We start from the raw sequence: 19721 nt of genomic DNA on the forward strand, positions 1-19721 counted from the left end.
TGCCAAGTATATTTGATACATTCTCGTTTCTACCCTGGTCTCCTCATCAATCCCTTCAATCGTTCTCCTGTGGCCCTCTGTCCTCTTAGGATTCTTCCTGTCACCTACACCCGAGACGAGTACAGTCAGCCTGGGCTCCATGATTAGCTAACACATGATAATTTTCATTCACCTCACCCTCTTATCTTCCACTGCACCTACAGCACCAACACTTTACCCCCACTGTCCAGCTTATCTTACTGTTTGTCCAGTCCAGACCATTGCTAGAGAAGATTTAGATTCATGCTGGACTAGACCAATATTGATTGATGGTAGAACTCAATGCTCAAAATTCATGGTATACAGAGACAGAGAATGGGATTAAGAATTAATGTGTGCTAAGTTGCTTCAGTCGTGTCTGACTCTTTGCGACCTTATGGACTATAGCCCACCAGGCTTCTCTCTCCATGGGATTCTCCAGGCAAGAATACTGGAGTGGGTTGCCATGCCTTTCTCCAGGAGATCTTTTCAACCCAGGGATTGAACCCGGGTCACCCACATTGCAGGCAGGTTCTTTACCATCTGAGCTACCAGTTCTGTTCAGTTGCTCAGTCGTGTCAGACTCTTTGTGACCCCATGAACTACAGCATGCCAGGCTTCCCTGTCCATCACCAACTCCTAGAGCTTGCTCACACTTATGTTCATCAAGTTGGTGATGCCATCCAACCATCTCATCCTCTGTCATCCCTGTCTCCTCCTGCCTTCAATCTTTCCCAGCATCAGGGTCTTTTCCAATGAGTCAATTCTCTGCATCAGGTGGCCAAAGTATTGGAACTTCAACATCAGTCCTTCCAATGAATATTCAGGACTGATTTTCTTTAGGATTGACAGGTTTGATCTCCTTGCAGTCCAAGGGACACTCAAGAGTCTTCTCCAACACCACAGCCAGGGAAGCCCCAAGAATTAGAGTTGGGTTTAAAAATTGGGCCCAATGTGCACTACATGGTGTCTTTGGCTAGGTCGACAATCTTTCTGAGCCTGTTTTCTCATCTATGAAATGGGAGTAGTAATAATACTCACTTCCTAGTATGAGGATTATACTTGAAGTGAAATACTGTATGCGAAAGCTCCCAACAGACTTACAGGCATGTAGAGGTTGCTTAATAAGCTCCTTCTCTTCCTTTAATTTAACATATTTCACTAACCTCCAATGATGTCCTCATTCTTTGAAAATGACTAACACGTACTTAGCAAGAAATCCCATGCTTCCGGTATGAATCTTAATTTTTCTCTCTTCTCTTCATTCCATACCAGAATTCTATGTCTTCACTCATCCTGTCTCCTGTTTCAGAAATGGTGTCCCTCTTCTGTGAGCCTAACCCTCTATCTATACAAATAGTTTTCTTCCCTGGCTGCACATTAGAATCATCTCTGGAGCTTTTTAAAAATGCAGATGTTTGGCCCCCACCAGAGATCAGCTAAATATGAATTTCTGGAGGCAGGAACATGGCATCAGTATTTTTTTAAGTCCCCTGGTAGTGTGCCAAGACAATTCAGTGGGGGAAAAGAATAGTCTTTTCAACAAATGTTGGAAGTGGATAACCTCATTCAAAAGAATCAAGTCAAACCATTCCTTATACCATTGACAAAAATTAACTCAAAATGGATCACAGACCCAAATGTAATAACTAAAATTTTAAAACTTTTAGAAGAAAACATACAGTAAATCTTCATAACCTTGAGTTAGGCAAAGCCTTCTTAGGTATGACACCAAAAGCACAAGCAATAATGACAAAAATAGAAATTAAAACATTTGGTACTATAAATAATATCATGAAGAAAATGAAAGGACAACCCACAGAACAAAAAAGAAGTCACAAACCACATACCTGATAAAGAACTTATAACAAAGGTACATAAAGGACTCTTAAACTCAATAATAAAAAGATAAATAACCTAGTTTTTTAAATGAACAAGGGATCTGAATAGACATTTCTCCAAAAAAGAAATACAGAGGACCAATAAGCAAAAGAAAAGATGCTGAACATCATTACCCATCAGGGAAATGTAAACCAAAATCACAATGAGCTACCACTTCAAACTTCCTAAGATTGCTCTTATCAGAAAGATGGATAATAATAATTTGCTGATGAATGTTGCAATCCTTATACATTGCTAGTGGAAATGCAAAATGGTGTTGCTGTTTTGGAAAACTGTTTGTGGAAAAAGTGTGGAAATAGTAAACATACAGTTATCATATGACCTAGCAGTTCTACTCCTTGGTATATACCCAAAAGAAATGAAAACATGTTTACACAAAAATTGCACACAAATGTACACAGCATTTGTACATTTGGCAGCCATAGCAGCCAAAAAGTGTAAAGAACACAAGTGTCCATCAACTGATAAATGGGTAAGTAACGTGGTATAGCTATTCAATGAAATATTATTCAGTGATAAAAAGGAATGAACCACTGATATATGCTACAAACATGGATAAACTTTGAAAATCTTATACTAAGAGAACAAAGCTACAGATGACCCCTAAACCACATGGGTCTAAACTGCACAGCTCCACTTATACTTGTAGTTTTTTAGCTGTGAATACCAACCACACTACTATACAGTCCATGGTTGGTTGAAACCAAGGATGCAGAATTGTGGATACAGAGGGATGAGTACAAATTATACTCAGATTAACTCCCTTCACACATTGTTCAAAGGTCAACTGATGTCACATTAGACCATATACTGTGTAATTTCATTTATAAGAAATGATCAGAATAGGCAAGTATATGTATAGAGAACGTAGATTAGTGGTTGCCTAAGGCTGAGAGTCGAAGGGAAATGAGGAGTGACTGATAATGGGTAAAGAGTTTCTTTTTGCATGATGAAAATGTTCTAAAATTGACTGTGGTGATGGTTGAACAACTCTGTGAACATACTAAAAACCATTGGATTGGAAAGATAGAAAGTTCCCCCAGGTAATTCTAATCTTAATGTCTGTTTACAGAAACCAATTTTTGAAACACAACACTCAAAATATATGGCATCTTACCTTCTAGACTCCTTAGGGGTAAAGATGGCATCTTCTAATTCTTTCTTTCCCCCACATCCTTAAGAAATAATAACTGACACAGAGCAGGAGTGTGATATCATGTAAATGCCTTTTTTTTTTTTTAAAGTAAAAGAGTGTTCTTGGTGAATGTTTTTTATTTTAATCGAAATTGTAAGAGTCAGGCTGCCACCTGGCAGAATTGGTCATCTTGACTATCATGATTCATTTAAAATCACCAAGCAATTAATTCAGTTGTAGCATATAGAGAGGAGATAGGTAGCCAGTGCAAACCAAACTGACCGGTTCTGCCATTCAAAGTATGGTTGTTCCACCACGTAACAGTGAATGTGGCTGCTGGCCCTTAGGAACCTTTCTTCTGACAGCTCCCCAGGACATGGCTCTGGTTTGACTGACTTTGTTTACTAAATAAATTAATTCCTACTTCTGGAGTAGCTTCAATTTTTAAACAGAAAGCCATCTATTGACAGTCACTGATACACAGGATTTTATTGTTTGATATTAAACAATTAAGAATTATTGTTTTTTCCCCTACAAGTACACTATATATGAAAATAAATATCATTTAGAATACAGCCACTAGGAGTGGAGAGAGAGGGAGACTCTATATCCACTCTGTGCCTTAAAGGGATAGCTTTACTTTAATAAAACCAAAGGGCAGACTGGATTTCTTTCATGGAAATAAAGCTCTCTGGCAAAATGTATATGGAAATCTGATGAACATTTCCTAAGATGAGTCTGATTAACACACTTTTTTTCTTTTTTCTTTTTATTATTGCTTTTAGCCATACCACACAGCATGTAGGATCTTAGTTCCCCAACCAGGGATTAAACCCGTGGCCCCTGTAATGGAAGCCTGGAGTCTTAACCAATGGACCAGCAGTGAACGTGTCCCTGTAAACACATCTTTTTAAAAAATCCTAAGGAGTCTTTTGATCTAGTAGTGACTTAAAAATCTTTAATAATTTAACATAACTTTGAAATTGCTACTTTCAACAACGTATCTGAAGGTACATACTCAAAAAATGCTGAAATAAGTCAAGGTGTTTACAAATGTTGGGAATTTTGTTATTTATTCAACCTGCAGATAAAAAATAGCAAAGCATGACACCATAGTTTTCTTAGCATAGGACAAAAATCTTGTTTAAAAGCAGGCAGAAGTTTTCCCTTCTATAATTCTAGTGAGTTCAAATGTACTCAGGAAAAACAAATTGAGTGAGGACAATACCAAAGATGAGAAATAAAAGAAAATTCTAAATCCTCGGGTAATTTTGAAATAAGTTCACAGTTGAAAGATTCATTAATAAGAATAATTCAAAAGATATTGTTAGAGCCATAATTTAGAAGCCTTGTTTCCTGAGCAGATTATAATATGAAAACTTCAAATGTAAGTATTGATTATACAAGGTAAAGAAGACAAGGCTGAATGATTAAAAAAAAAAAAAAAAGACATCTTGTGTCCTCTCTCATTGGAAAGAACAACCAGGTACATGCTGCTGACTAGACTATAAACTGCTCTAAGTGAGGCAGTTGGAAAATGCTATTAGATTATGCGTATTGAGGAGCTGCCCCAGGGGCAGAACATGTCACAATGGCACATCCCTCTTCTTTACTAACACAACTTTCACCAGAATCAACCAAAGCCTTGGAAAACAAATTCAGACACTTTTTGTTAAAACTCCAAGCAAACTATCGAACCAACTTAACACCTGGAATGTATTAGAAGTTTTCCACGTTTCCCAGACTCAGTGGAATAAACAAATTTCAGTTGGAAGTTTATCTTAGAAAAATGCTCATGTGCATTTCCATGCATATAATTACAGGTTATATTAAGAAACCGCTTCTTAGTTTTCACTAGGGAATATTAAACAAGTCAGTATTTAAAGATAATTGCCTTTCTGCCTCTGGTGAAGGTTTTAGGTTTTTAAAAACGTAAATAAAACGTGCAGAGTGACATAAAGAGCTGCAAACAAGTATAAATATACCACTATAGCTCCCATAATAAAAGCTTGTGTGTGGGGGGGGGAGGTTGAACTGGTATTCATCTTCCTCAAACTACAATCCCAAGATGTTGACTGTTACACAATTGTGAAACAAAGGCAAGGTGAAGGGTGAGAAACAACAGAAAGGACAGCGGAAAGGAAGACGAGGGCTCAGCAGCTGGAACCTGCTCGGTCTAGCTGGCCCGGCTTTCCCCAGCACCTTTCTGGTCCCAGTTCTTTGCTTCTCTAATACAATTCACATCATCTCTCAGAGAGATGGAGCTCTCTTTAAGGAAAGCCAAGCCCACATCGAGAGGTAACGTGCAGAACCGTAAATGAAAAATGTCCACGTCTAGCAGCATGCAGACGAGCAAAAGAAAACCAGCTGTCAGTTTCAGAGACTCCTAGCTGTAACGGGGTTTCAGGTTTCTCTTTGCCTCAGTCTCTGTCTGTCTCTCTCACTGTGTCTCCCTCAATAATATCAGTTTTCTAATCACCTCAAATCAAAAACACATTCTCCATCTGTCCTTGTGAAATAAATGCTGATGAAACAGAAAGATAGAGTGCGATACTCACAACAATGAAGAATTCCTACACATGCCGGTCCAGTTTCTTGCTTTAAAAAAGATGGAAGGTTCATTTAAAAAGCCTTGCAGAATTAGAAAAATAAGGAGGAGGGGGATTCCACCCACACAATCTTCCAGCCCACCGCAGAGAAGCCTGAAGGCTTGCTGACGTCACAGATTCATGAATGGATGTAAATTGGGCTGGTTTAGGATTCCGCACAGACTTCGCTATGGTGTGTGCTGAGAAAAAGAAAGGGAGGGTCCAGAGCAGTCCTGGCCAATAGGCTTCAGGCAGTCATGGCCTGCCTTCTTTCAGAAGGAATCTGCTCACAGAATAAACAGAGCCCACCAATCAGGCGTCTGCCACTGCCTTAGGACAGACTGGCAGCGTGAGGAGGTGGGTAGGGGGTGGTAGTGGTGTGTGTGTGTGTCTGTGTGTGCCTGTGTGCGTGTTTCAAGCTGTGATAGTCATGAAAACATTATTATTGCTATTGAATGAGGGAATCAAAATAGAATTTTGGTGGCATCGGTGCTACCAAAAACGCATATAGAAGATACCACAATCTTTTATTCCTGTTATTTTCTTTAACCTTTTTCTTGCTGTTCAATACTGTGCCTCACCTGATGTGATAAAAAACAAATCAGAGAGTTTCTAAAACTGATGCCCAGTACATGTACACCAAGACTTGTAAAAGCAAAATAGTAGAGAAATAATAATGGGAATAATAACCTAGTAATTAAGGAAATAGGTAAGAAAATACAACAAATGTAATTGTTTCACAGAACAGTATCACCTTACGGACATTTGTGATGAATCAAAAGTGAGTGTGAAAGCATAATTTACTGCTACATTTTAAATAAGGTAGGACATTTCCTCGTTGGTTTATTAAACTTCTGACATTCAATTAAGACACAGATCCAAAGAGCTTATAATGTTCTTTGAGCAGATTTTGGTTTTAGTAAAATGTCTTATTACTAATAACAAAAATAGCTGTAATTAAATTCACCCAAAGAGCTCATGACATTTTTTCTTATTTAAAAATTTTTAACAGCTTTATTGAGGTGCAACTGCTATACAAAGAACTACATATAATTAATGTGTATAACTGATAAGTTTGGAACTATGCAAATACCCATGATACCATAATCACAGTCAAGGTAGTAGACATATCTGACATTTCCAAGTTTCATGTGTTCCTTTGGGTTTTTTGTTATAGCTGCTGTAGGTTTTTGTGGCAAAAACACTTAACATGAGAGCTACTCTCAACAAATTTTGAACTGCACAATAAAATACCATATTGTTAACTACAGGCATGTTGTACTACAGATCTTTAAAACCTATTCATCTAGTATAACTAGAATTCTATATCCGTTGAATAACAACTACCCATTTCCCTCTCCTCTCAGGCTCTGGAAACCACTATTGTATTCTCTGCTTTCATGAGTTTGACTATTTTGGATAACTCATATAAATATAATCAAGCAACATTTGTCTTTTTCTGTGACTTGCTTATTTCATTCAGTGTTATGTCCTCCAGGTTCATCAATGTTGTTGCAAATGGTGGAATTTCCCTTTTAAAAGCTGAATAATATTCCATTGTAGGCACATACATTTTCTTTATCCATTCATCTGTTGATGGACATGTGGGTTGTTTTCATATGTTGGCTATTACAAAGAGTGCTGTAATAAATATGGGAGTGTAGATATCTCTTTGAGATCCTGATTTCATTTCTTTTGAATATATACCCAGAAGTGAGATTGCTGGATCCTATGGTGGTTTCATTTTTAATTTTATGAGAAATCTCCATACTGTTTTTCATAACTGCTGCACTGTTTTACGTTGCCATCAAGAATGTGTAAGGGTTACAATTTTGCTACAACACTTGTTATCTTTTTTAAAAATAATAAGCCATTCTAAGTGGTGTGAGGTAATATCTCATTGTGGTTTTGATTTGCATTTCCCTGATAATTAGTGATGATAGACAACTTTTCACATATTAATACCTATTGGCCCCTTGTATGTCTTCTTTGGAGAGCTGTCTGTTCAAGTCCTTTATCCATTCTTGACATCAGTCTTGGCAATAATTTCTTGAAATGACACCAAAAGCACAGGCAACAAAATAAAAAATAGACAAGTGGGACTGTATCAAACTAAAAAGCTTCAATCAACAGAATGACAGGGCAATCTACAGAGTGGGAAAAAATATCTGTAAACCAGATATATTATCTGATAAAGGGTTAATTTCTGAAAAGTACAAGAAACTCATACAACTTAGTACAAGAAAAAACAAACAAACAAAAAAAACCTGTGATTTTTTTTTACTCTTTTTGGGGGGCTTAATATCATCAATGAAATTTTTAAAATTTTTATTGGAGTATAGTTGATTTACAATGTTATGTTATATTCTGCTACATAGCAAAGTGAATCAGTTATAATATACATATATCCACTCTTTTTTAGATTCTTTTCCCATATAGGTCATTACAGAGTATTGAGAAGAGTTCATTTTTCACTCTTTACTTTAAAATTTTTCAGAGTTACACAGAAGTGGAGATTAATATAATTTATTGCCTTTGAATAGCATCATTTCACTTCACAATTACCAATACTTTACTAATACTGATCATAGCTTTTTTGAACTTGGGAAATGATCTTAAATCCTTGAAACTAGAACAACAGTGGTTAATATAAGGCCTTGGTTATAGGTGTCCAGTGACCAAGAACATTCTGAACAGATATCTGCTCTCTCAATCAGATTATTTGTACAGCTGACAGGAGAGTGGTTGCTTGTTTCTATGTGATTATAAAGGGTTCAAACCTGACACTAATAAGTACTGCTCACTGCTTACTTCATTTGGGGAGAAAAGAAACCCAACTTCCCAGGACGATTTTATACACAAGAAAGACATACTGTTCTTTATACTCAAGCAACAGCATCTCATTAGCAAACAATACATTCAACAAATTTCTTCAAAGAAGCTTCTTGTGGAATATCACAATGGAAAAGACAGACCAAAGACATTTATCCAAGTGACATGGGTGTGCTCAAGACCAATGTAGTACTGGCACCTTCCTAGTAGGCCTGAGTGCCCCATACTGATCTATATCAATCAATTATGTCCATATACTAAGATTGTTTTAGAATCCACAAATGAAAAGAAGATAAAGAATATGCATCTCTGTTTCCTTCAATGGCAATCAAAGTCAACCAGGCTATACCAGAAGAATTGGATTTATATATTAAAAAAAAAAAACAACTTCCAAATAATACAGACTAATAGAAAGAGGTAACCCCTTTATGAAAAAATATGCCAATGAAATGTTAAATCTGTTAGAGAAGCTAACACATTGGCTGTTAAGTTTCATAGAAACATCATTACTCAATCAAAGACCAGGGTACGTCTCTGAAGCAATCCAACAAAACAGAATGCATAATGGTTCTAATAACAGTCATCTAACATGTTGGTTTAATATGTAATCTGGCAAATAAAAATTAGCTAGCTCTACCGACTTGCCGTTTTAGTAAGATGAACCTAGTCTGGATTAGCATGCCTCCCTAGAGCACAGAAATAACCTTGTCAACAAAAATTTCTCTATGTCAAACATGACAGGAAATCTGTTGGGAAGATAAGTTGTATCCCCAAATCTCAGAAACTGCACTAGTTATTCTTCAAGGAGAACAATGTTGTTTTGGACACAGAAGAAAAAGGGCCATGAAAAATGTATATCTGAAAGCAACGCTTGTTGAGAACTTTCTGTGATGACAGAAGTGTTCTATAATTTGCACTGTCTCATATATTAGCATGTGGAATGTGGCCACTATGATTGAGAAACTGAATTTTAAGTTTTATTCAATTTTAATTAATATAAATTGAAAAATAGTCACATGTGGCTAGTGGCTACTGAATGGGACATCGCAACTCTAGGAATATTAAGCCAAGTCCCATAGTCACAAGTAATTCTTTATTTCAGCATGTAGGCACATTGAGTATGGAGCACTACAAAGCCAGTTATCAAGGTGAGTAAATTCTTTTAAGAACCAAATAGACCTTTTCAAATTTCATTAATGACTATAAGATAATCTGGTCTCCTTTCCCAAGAAGCTATTCAAAACTCACTATTAGGAAAAAATGTAAGAACACAAGTTAAGGCACAATTATTCTGGCATAAAACATGATCTAGTCTATGGGAAATCCCTGGTGGCCCAATGGTTAGGACTCCATGCTTTCACTGCCGAGGACCTTGGTTCCATCCCTGGTCTGGGAACTAAGATTCCACAAGCTTTGAGGTGTGGCCAAGGAAAAAAAAAAGAGCTATTCTAAAGCTGGTTTTTTTCTTGAGACTAAAAAATGTGTTTTCAAAGGAAAATGACTAAATCAGAGTCTAAGAGAAGTTTAAAGTACTATGACCTAGGGGCAATTTTTGTCATAAATACCAAGAAAAAGGAAGAGTATGATGACCTCAGTGCTAATAATGCATGATGATTCAGATTTCTTTTACAGGCACCAGTGTAGCTAGAAGTTAGTAAAGAGATCTGGGTTCAAATTCTGACTCTGTTGGTTATTATCATTAGTTATGTAAGTTTAGGTAAACCAAGCTATTGGTTTTTCATTTTTAGAGTAAGATGTACAGTGTGGGGAAAATAGTCATTAATAAATAACATCTTTGGTGACAAAGGTAGTCAAAAGGTACAAACCTCCAGTTATATGATAAATAGGTACTAAGGATATAATTAATGTACAATGTGATTAATATAATCAACACTGCTGTATGTTATACATGAAAGTTGTTAAGAGACAAAATCCTAAGAGATCTCATCACAAGGAAAAATTATTTTTTTATTTTGTATGTATATAAGATGATAGATTTTTTTTTTAAGATGATAGATTTTAACTAAACTTACTGTGGCAATCATTTCATGATATAAGTCAAATCACTACGCTGAATGTCTTAAATTCATACAGTATTGTATGTCAATTACATCTCAATAAAACTGGAAGAGGAAAAATAAAGTGGGGATAATAATAGGCTATATGCCTATTATGTAAAAGTTAAATAAAATAAAACATGTGAAGACTTTAGCACAATACCTGCATATAGAAGATACTCAGAAAATGATTCTGGTAACTGTTTTTGTTTTACTGCTGTTAATATAAACAAAATAAAGATTTTTTATTTGCTCAATGGATGTGAACTTGGGCAAGCTTTGGGAGATGATGAAGGACAGGGAGGCCTGGTGCACTGCAGTCCATAGGGTTGGACATGACCGGGCGACTGAACAACAACAAACCTAGAACAGATCTTTTCAGGAAATTTAGAAATACACATTAGTGACACATCTTCCAAAGAAGAGCTCATCCTAATTATTTCCCTTTGGGAAGTTGAGGAATACTCTCTGAGGTTCTGAAGGTGAGTAGGGAAAAACCCTGAGGAAGTTAAGAGAGGTGACCAAAAATTCTCTTTATCAAAAAAAAAAAAAAGTTAAAATTTTTCTACATAAAGATGTAGTTTATATGAACTGATGTAAAAAACAATCTTTCTAAAAGGTGAGAACGCTAATTAGAATCCACCACTTCCATATCAGAACATTAACCCTAACTTACCCTGTTTTCAAAGTACATGATTCCTCAAATAATTTTTTTTTTTTTTTCACTTAAACTACAGTAGATTGAGATTAGGGCTCTGAGCAAGTCCTTCTAATCCAGAGAGTTCCAGATCACATCTTCTACCTTCTCATTCTTTTTATTAAAAAAATTTTTTTAAATTTATTTTTTATTCAGACAGTTTCAACATTCAAAGACCTCAGCAGACTATTACTCGAACTTTGTTGTTGCTGCTGTCTAGCTCTCAGGAAATCTTTATCTGAGAAAGTGATTTTTAAGAACCATCTAAGGAAAAATATTCTTATGAATATTACTAAAATCTGTCCTTGCAGCAAAGGAGATAGAGAGTTCATCAGAAAGCTACATGCTACCCAAATATCATCAGCACAGAACTACCTAGCAGAGTCACTATCATCAAGTCACATTCTATGTTATAGTTTTCCTTTTATTATAGGGAACAGCCATATTGCTTTTACACGGTCCACTGTCTTGCATGATGTCTCACACCTAATAAATTCACAAGAGGAGTTTGTTGTTAGAACTCAGTATCAGGGAAACCCTTTTCTGTTCTTGAAGAATTATTAGCATTCCCTTTTAGATGGTTACAATGTAATCCACTGAATTGCCCTTTTTTTTTTTGTCCCTGCAGGGAAGCCCAGAGCCAACTTTATGCTCAAATCAATCAATCTATATCTCTATATAATTTATTTTAGTTTTTTGTGGTTATCATTTTTGCTTTATCTTCCTTGTTTTAGGTTTGATTTTCCCTTTGTTAACCTTGTTATGTAGATATATGTCATAAGCACATCCTTTTAGAAAAAGTAGACTACAAATAGAAACTTGTAGTAATACACCTATTAACTTTTAAAAAGATGAAAGTCTCATGATGGTAAATTCCACAATCATTTTTATGATAGAAAAAAATCCTAAAGGTTCATATTACAGCAAATTTTGAAGAATATTGTGAGTTAAGTGGATTTGAAGTCTAGCATTTTTATCAAAGGATAATAAAACATCTAGACAACTGGAAAAAAGCAATTGTTTAGAGATTTTTATGCTATTTAGAATAAAGTTGAACAGCTTAATGAAGTTTTAATGTATTATCTGTGTCAAAAGTATGATCATGAACAAGGGATATAATTCTCTGATCAATAATGAAAATGCATTAAAGCAAATCAAAAGAAAATGGATTTCTCAATAAATAAAACATTTAACCTGAAATACACCACTCCATAAAACACAAAATCTGCCAAGTTACCATAAACCAAACCTTTGTGGGACTAAAAATAATATTTTGGATTTATAAAGGCACTTTACATATTGAAAGGGTAAAAAGCCAAACAAACAAAAAATAACTTTATATTTTACCCATCTATATAGAGTTTGTACTCTTTCTGAGAGGTCATATAAAAAAACAACCATTTAACTTTTATACTTCTAATCCTGTTTTCATTTCCCTGCTTCTTTAGTGGAAGTTGGCATTTCCACTTTAGCTTTACAAAGCATGTAGCATAACTGAAGATCAAAACGTCGAAATAGTGAACAACTGCCCCCTTTTAAAGTCTGCCCTACATCCTCTCCGTTTGAGGAAACTGTCTCTCCCCCACTCTCAGTTCAAGAGGTTCAGGCAAAGCCAACCCCACCTGAAGTTAGGACTCCAAGAGTGAACATGTGACACAAGGCAGGGCAATTCACCTACTTGGTTATAATATTAGTGAAAAGACAGGCACACGACCCAAGTCCACTGGGACTCATGACCCAGTGAGAATCAACCATGTCATCCCCAGGATGTTGGCTACAACTATTGTTTAATTGGGATATGAACTCCTAAGTATAATGTGAGTAGAGAGGTTTGGATATCTAATTTCTAAAAATAATAATTGGGTACAAATCCGGCCCTAGACATTCTTTGTAAACAATCTTCTCCTTCACTTTAAAATTTACAAAATATCTTAAAGTAGATTTTCATCTCACTTTATATGTGAGAAAATTAAGTTTCAAGAAGATTGGCTCATCAATCCAGCTTTGTCTAAACTCTGTAACCTAGTGACTTATACTTTTTAAATTCTATCCATTACTTCTTTCCCCTCTCCTATTAAAGACCTGTCTGTGGTCACTCAATGACTAAAATTTAAAGTGAATTTAAAAAGTGACAATGCAAAGATGAAAAGGCCAGTTTGTAGTATTAGGTTGCTTTGGTAAGATGAATAACAACACAAATGGTGAAAGTGCTGAGGTAGGCAGGAGTGCTTTACTTGAGGCTGGAGAACAATACCAGAAGGAAGTTAACTGACTTTTGTGGGTGGGAATATTCTTCCATGCGTGGGACTTTCCTACATAAGGCAAAATGTTTAGCAACCCCTCCTCGCTCCACCCCCCATGCCTGTAACAGACCCAGTCTTTGCCATAGCTAAAAAAAGTCCCTGGGGTTGACTGTCTCTGTAGGCTCTATGAGACTGGGCCTCACCCAATTTGAGAACTACTAGTTAGGCTGTTGGAGAAGGAAATGGCAACCCATTCCAGTATTCTTGCCTGGAAAATCCTGTGGACAGAGGAGCCTGGTGGGCTGCTGTCCATGGGGTCACACGGAGTCAGACACAACTGAAGTGACTTAGCATGCATGCATGCGTTGGAGAAGGAAACGGCAACCCACTAGAGTATTCTTGCCTGGAGAATCCCAGGGACAGAGGAGCCTGGTGGGCTGCCATCTACGGGGTCGCATAGAGTTGGACAAGACTGAAGCAACTTAGCAGCAGCTGCAGCAGTTAGGCTACACAATGGTGCTCTCTGTTGCCCTCTGTTGACATAGAAAGGTAAGATCAAGCCCTTCGCTGAAAAAACAAAACAAAAAAACATGTCCTGTCCCTTAGAGAAAAACGTTCAAAGAACAGCCTGGTGTTGAGGCTCACTGAAAGCTCTGAAATGTGGGTGAGGCCGAATAAAAGCTCAGAGCCACACTTCCTGGTGCAGACTATAGCCAGTATTTGCCACGTGCTTGTCTTTGGCAAGTTGGCGTGTTTGTAAAGGGAATACAGGCTTGTCTTATGCAAACAAACCCTGTCCTTATGCTGCAGTTTGCCCAGGGTTTGAACCAAACCTTCCTCACTTACTGATAGAATGATCATTTTGGGTTGGGTGGTTACAGTCAGTTATAAAAGGAGGTAAACCTGAAGGGGGAAGATTTGGGAAAACTGGATATAAGAGACCAGGTCAATTCTTCCAAGGCAGTTCTTACCAAATGTAAAATTGGTAAGGCACATACCAGCACTTTCCCTTCCCATACTGGATTACAGTATACAACTGCAGCAGAAAAAAAAAAAAAAGGAAGTCAGAGTGGAAAAGATGTTAACACAGAGTCAGTAAAAGTGTGGCTTGCTTTTAAAATCAGTTTTATACATCTATCCATATACAAGCTCACTCTGTGTAAACCCACACTCAGCACTGCAGTGAGCTCTTCATTATTAACATCAAATGAACGGGCTTCCCTGGTGGCTCAGATGGTAAAGAATCTGCCTGCAAGGTGGGAGACCTGGGTTCAATCCCTGGGTTTGGAAAATCCCCTGGAGGAGGGCAACCCACTCCAGTATTCTTGCCTGGAGAATCCCCACGGACAGAGGAGCCTGGCGGGCTACAGTCCATGGGGTCGCAAAGAGTTGGACATCACTGAGCAACTAAGAACACCAATGAAGAGAACAGAGATGACAGAACCTCAAAATATTTGAGAGAAAGATCTGTTTTAAAGTATTTCATAAATATAATCATATGTGATGTCCAAGGAATACACTTAAAATCAAATGTTGAAGCCACTCTGTAAAGCTCTTGGTTTTCCATTTCACATAATCACACTACCTGAAAAAGACAGTAATTGCTACTAGCAGCAACCTGCCCCCAATCAATTTATCTATAACATATATTTAAAAATTTTACTACTTTTTAAGTCCTGATATAGTCTCCTGAACTAGGTTGAGAATTGAAGTTTTACATGTAACATTCACTACACAAGCAATAAGTAGATGGAGCAGCGTAATGGAAGGGAAGATTATTGGACTTAGTGTTTACTTAAAAGCTCTGAAAAATCAATATACAAATAAAATATACATATTTTTATTGAATGTCATCTATGTTCAAAAGACCTTACACGTGCTGTGAGGTACACATATAGGGATAAATCATAGATCCTGATCTCAGTCTATTTCATTAGAAAAGACAGGAAAACAATAAACAGTAAAATAAGATTATCAGAATGATTTAAAACTGTAACAGAAGGCACAGTGCTAGAGACTGTCCCCTAAAATATCATCTCCTCTCTTTCTTGTTAGTTATAGAACCCTTATGCCCAACCCCACTCCTAAAATTGTAGATGAATACAAGCCACGCTGCTAAAGACTTCTCTGTTCTCCTGGTTGTAGATGTGAGCACATGACTGAGTTCTAGCCAGTGGGGTTTGAGTGGAAGTATGTTTTTAACTTGCAGGTCTTACCTGCTTGTGCTGGACTTTCTTAAGTCCCATGCTGAGTCAGCTTCTACTATGCAGATGATGGTCCAGGCAATGGCAGAGCAAGGAAGCAAAAGGAGCCTTGGGTTTGATTTTTTGATGAATCAGAACCATCCATCTGTTCTGGGGTACCTGCCTACTTTAGGACTGTTAATGAAGACAGAAATAACATTCCATCTTTTGGAACCACCAAAAATTTTGAGACTCTCTGTTACTGCTACTTAGTCTGTATTCCTACTAATACTGTTAGCAGGTGGTGTGAGGTTATTTCCTGAATGAGATAAATAAGCAATTACTGCTCTAGACATTTTAAGAAGAATACTGACTCAGACAATCAAGGATCTGAGAGAAACCTTACAACTCAAATCTACTCTGTCCTCTTCTTTGTTACATATGACAAGACTGAGGTTCAAAGATTTGTCCATAGTCTTGGAATTTATGGCATTGAGTCAGGAGTTGATCTTAGATTTCCTGAATGTTCTCTGTATTTTTTTGGTGGGATAAGAGTGACCACTAACGCTACCTCTTTTTCTTGGACAGTCAGTTACAGTTCACTTGGTATTCCTGGAACAGGATACTGTTCTTAGTTCTAAAAAAAAGCCAACAAAAATGTAAAAAAATCACATTTATTTATTTATTGTCTCAAAGGTATCTGCAATCTAACAGAAAAGAAAATACTAGCTTACCTCTATGATACTACTAAAACCAGATGAACAAGAATCAGTTTCTCTCCTGATAACTAGAGCTTTGGAAATACAGAAAATATGATTCAAGAATTTCTGATCAATTTTTAAGAACTCTGTTGGACCCTAATTAAACATGCAAGGGGCTTGAAATATATTTTTAATTCTCATGAAATTCTTCTTTTTCCTTAGCCTGCAAAATTTTAATGCTGTAATCTTTTTAAAAACCACCTCTAAAGCCTAGAGATCTCTTCTGTGTTGGCTAGCTAACAACAGCTGTACTTCACCAGAAACCTTTTCTAAGCTGTACTCTTGCTAAGGAGGAAGCGTTAATGACCAGAGCAGCAAGTGGACCTTTTCCCCCCTCAACTCACAGCCACTAGGTCTATCTTACAGCCACCCCTCTTGTCCTAGGGGACAGAATATCCACCTGTCATTGTAGTTTGGAAACTAAAGCCAGTGTGTCCCCAGATCCTCTGTAGTGGTGTTGCTTGCCCCTCTCATGAATGGGCTATGCATGTGTGCTAAGTCACTTAAGTCATGTTCAACTCTGTGCAACCCCTGACTCTGTAGCCTCGCCAGGCTCCTCTGTCCATGAGATTCTCCAGGGCGTTGCCATGCCCTCCTCAGGGGATCTTCCTGACCCAGGGATTGAACCCACATCTCTATGTCTCCTGCATTGGCAGCAGGGTTCTTTACCACTACTGCCACCTGGGAAACCCGAATGGACTACAGATGATGCTAAACCAACTTGGGGGGAACTGTTATGATCTAAAGAAAATTATTACAAATACTCTTGAGACATGTATGGACCCTGAATTTTAAAATTAGCACAATGAAGCTCTAAGACCACTCAAAATGGAAGCAGTGGCCTAAAAAGGCCACATATTCTTAGCATGGATTTTTAGTCTGTTAAATTACTCAAGGCTCTGTATTAAAGGGTCATCGTTGAAAAGGCCACTCCTCTAGAAAAGAGACTGGTTGTCTTGAGTGGCTTTCACTGTAAATATAAAAAGAGGAGATGGTGGGGAATAAGATTCCCCAAAATAATAAAACATGCTAAGTAAACCCTGCAACACTGAAAAATAAAATGCAATTTCCCCAAAAGAGTATTTGTTGGAGCTTACTTCCAAAATGGGCTATGGAATACTCACCAATTTCACACTAAATTTACATTTCTGGAGTAGCCTCTATCATAAAGCTCTTCATATTTAGGGTGAGTTTATTTATATTGTCCCCTATGAATGCCTGATTACATTTTGAACCAAATGAAAGAATGCTTTCTGTTGCTGCCACCTACTGCAAACTTGAAGAATGTTTGAAAAACTTAAAAGAGAAAATCCAATACAATAATATTACTGAGGAAAAATTTACAAGTCAGACAAGTAGACTGAGACCAAGGTCATTATGCTTTACTTTATTAAATGACTAATTATTCCAAAACCTTGAATGATGATCCTAATACTGCATAAAGAAAGTCAATAATTACACAGAACCGTATTAAGTGGCTTTGTTAAGCTATGCTTGAAAGACATACACACAAACACATATCTGTATATATACCTATGTATACATGTATGCCATACATACGTATGTCATTTTTCTCTAGTCTATCTTACATGGGAAAATCAGGGATTTCCCTGGTGGTCCAGTGGCTAAGAATTCACCTTGCAAAGCAAGGATGTGGGGTCAATTCCTGGTCAGGGAAATAAGAACCCACAAGCCACAGAACAACTGAGCCGTGCGCCACAACTAGAGAGTCCGCCGGACGTCCCAAGGCACAAGGCCACTAAATAAATTAATTAATTAAAAAAGAAAAACCAGTTTGTCCTTTGTGTTAAAGGAAAGCTACCATTCATAGCTACCAGAAAACACAAAATATACTATTACTAATTTGAACAACTGTGAGTTCGAAAAATAATAAAGTAGATAAACATACAAATAAGATGAAGGGAAGAAGAAAAAGTCCATGAACAGACAAGTTACAAAAAAACATATACAATGGATAATAAGGGAAAAGTGTGACTTCACTATCAAAAAATGAAAATTAAATCAAAATGAAATACCGGTTTCTCCTTGCAAAGTGCCTTGGAAAAGATATGGGAAAACAAATACTCTTACACACTGCTGATGGTTAAATACTTCTTACAACCTTTTTGAAGTACAGTTACTTGATAGCAGGTATCAGTGGGCTTAAATGTAAATATTCTTTGATCTAAAATTAAACTTCAAGGAATTATTCTAAACAAATAATCAAGAATTTGCAAAAAGGGCCTAGCTATACAGATTTCATCATGTAATTATTTAAAATATAAATCATTGGGAAAATAAAATACCCGTAAAGGGAAGTTTTATTAAATGAGTAAAATTTAAAATATTTAAAAGCTTTACAAGTTATATATTACAGTATTGATATATAAAAATAGATTAAAGTATTCATAACAAAATATGGATAAGGAAGGTAACATGATAATTGGACCATGGAATCTAACACATATATATGACTAGAAGAATAAATATAATGTTAACCATAGTTATTTGGATGCAGGGATAGCGATAATTTTATTTTCTTCTCTTTTAATCTAAATTTCTAAATTTTCTATGAAGTACAAGTGTATTACTTTGGGAACAAAATTAAGTTTTAAGACTTGCTGATTTAATAAATACACTCTATTATTTTAACATTCAAGTTACTTGAACTTTAAAAAACTTTTTTCCCCCTCTAATTTTAAGGGAGATGTCAAACATCAAGGCACAGATGGCTTGGCAATGATTCTGTAATATATTCTGCTATACAGGGTGGTATGTCTTTTCATTACCGTGAGGGATGCTCGTGGCTGGGAATACGCTTTGAGGAGGTAGGAGGGTTTACGACTGAAACTTTGACCACAAGGTAGGTAGGGATAACTGTGGTATCTACATATTTTGTTGTGCAAAAAAAAAAAGGCAAGTGAAGGTGGCAATAAAAGATTATGGGATGAGTAGAAAGGAAGTTGGGAGACCCTATCACAGGAAGCACTGTCAACTGAGAAGGATAATAGAGATAGGATAGTAAGTTACAGAAGAGGTTTGGGACACTCAAACAGATATGGATTCAAGGCCACCAATCAGCAGTGTGGACCCAACTGAGGAGGCAAAACTATCAACACAGCAGCAGAAAACACAATTTGGGGAGTACTCTGGCTTGGCACAGTCAAAGGAAGAAGGGCCAAAGTTGACAAGGGGTGGAGGAGGTAAGCCTGGAAGGAAGTGATTATTGACATGGCTAATGCTGCTTCTAAGCTGGAAGGCACAAAGGCAAAGGGGTCAGGGATACATTTAGTTTGGTTAGTACG

General features: G+C 36.8%; 1 protein-coding gene across 5 annotated transcripts in view; it reads right to left on the bottom strand.

Annotated features, from left to right (window-relative positions):
• The window catches only part of MAP3K13 (mitogen-activated protein kinase kinase kinase 13), a 161102-nt gene that overhangs the window by 96379 nt on the left and 45002 nt on the right, over positions 1–19721 (bottom strand). The window contains exon 1 of one of the 5 annotated variants that reach the window (XM_061413658.1): positions 5614–18107. The exons of the other annotated variants lie outside the window; for them this stretch is intronic. The gene's annotated coding sequence lies outside the window, so the exon portion shown is untranslated. Of the gene's footprint in view, positions 1–5613; positions 18108–19721 lie in introns of those variants that run through there. 5 annotated transcript variants of the gene reach the window in all.

The sequence above is a fragment of the Bos javanicus genome, chromosome 1 (assembly GCF_032452875.1).
Source record: "Bos javanicus breed banteng chromosome 1, ARS-OSU_banteng_1.0, whole genome shotgun sequence".
NCBI lineage: Eukaryota > Metazoa > Chordata > Mammalia > Artiodactyla > Bovidae > Bos > Bos javanicus.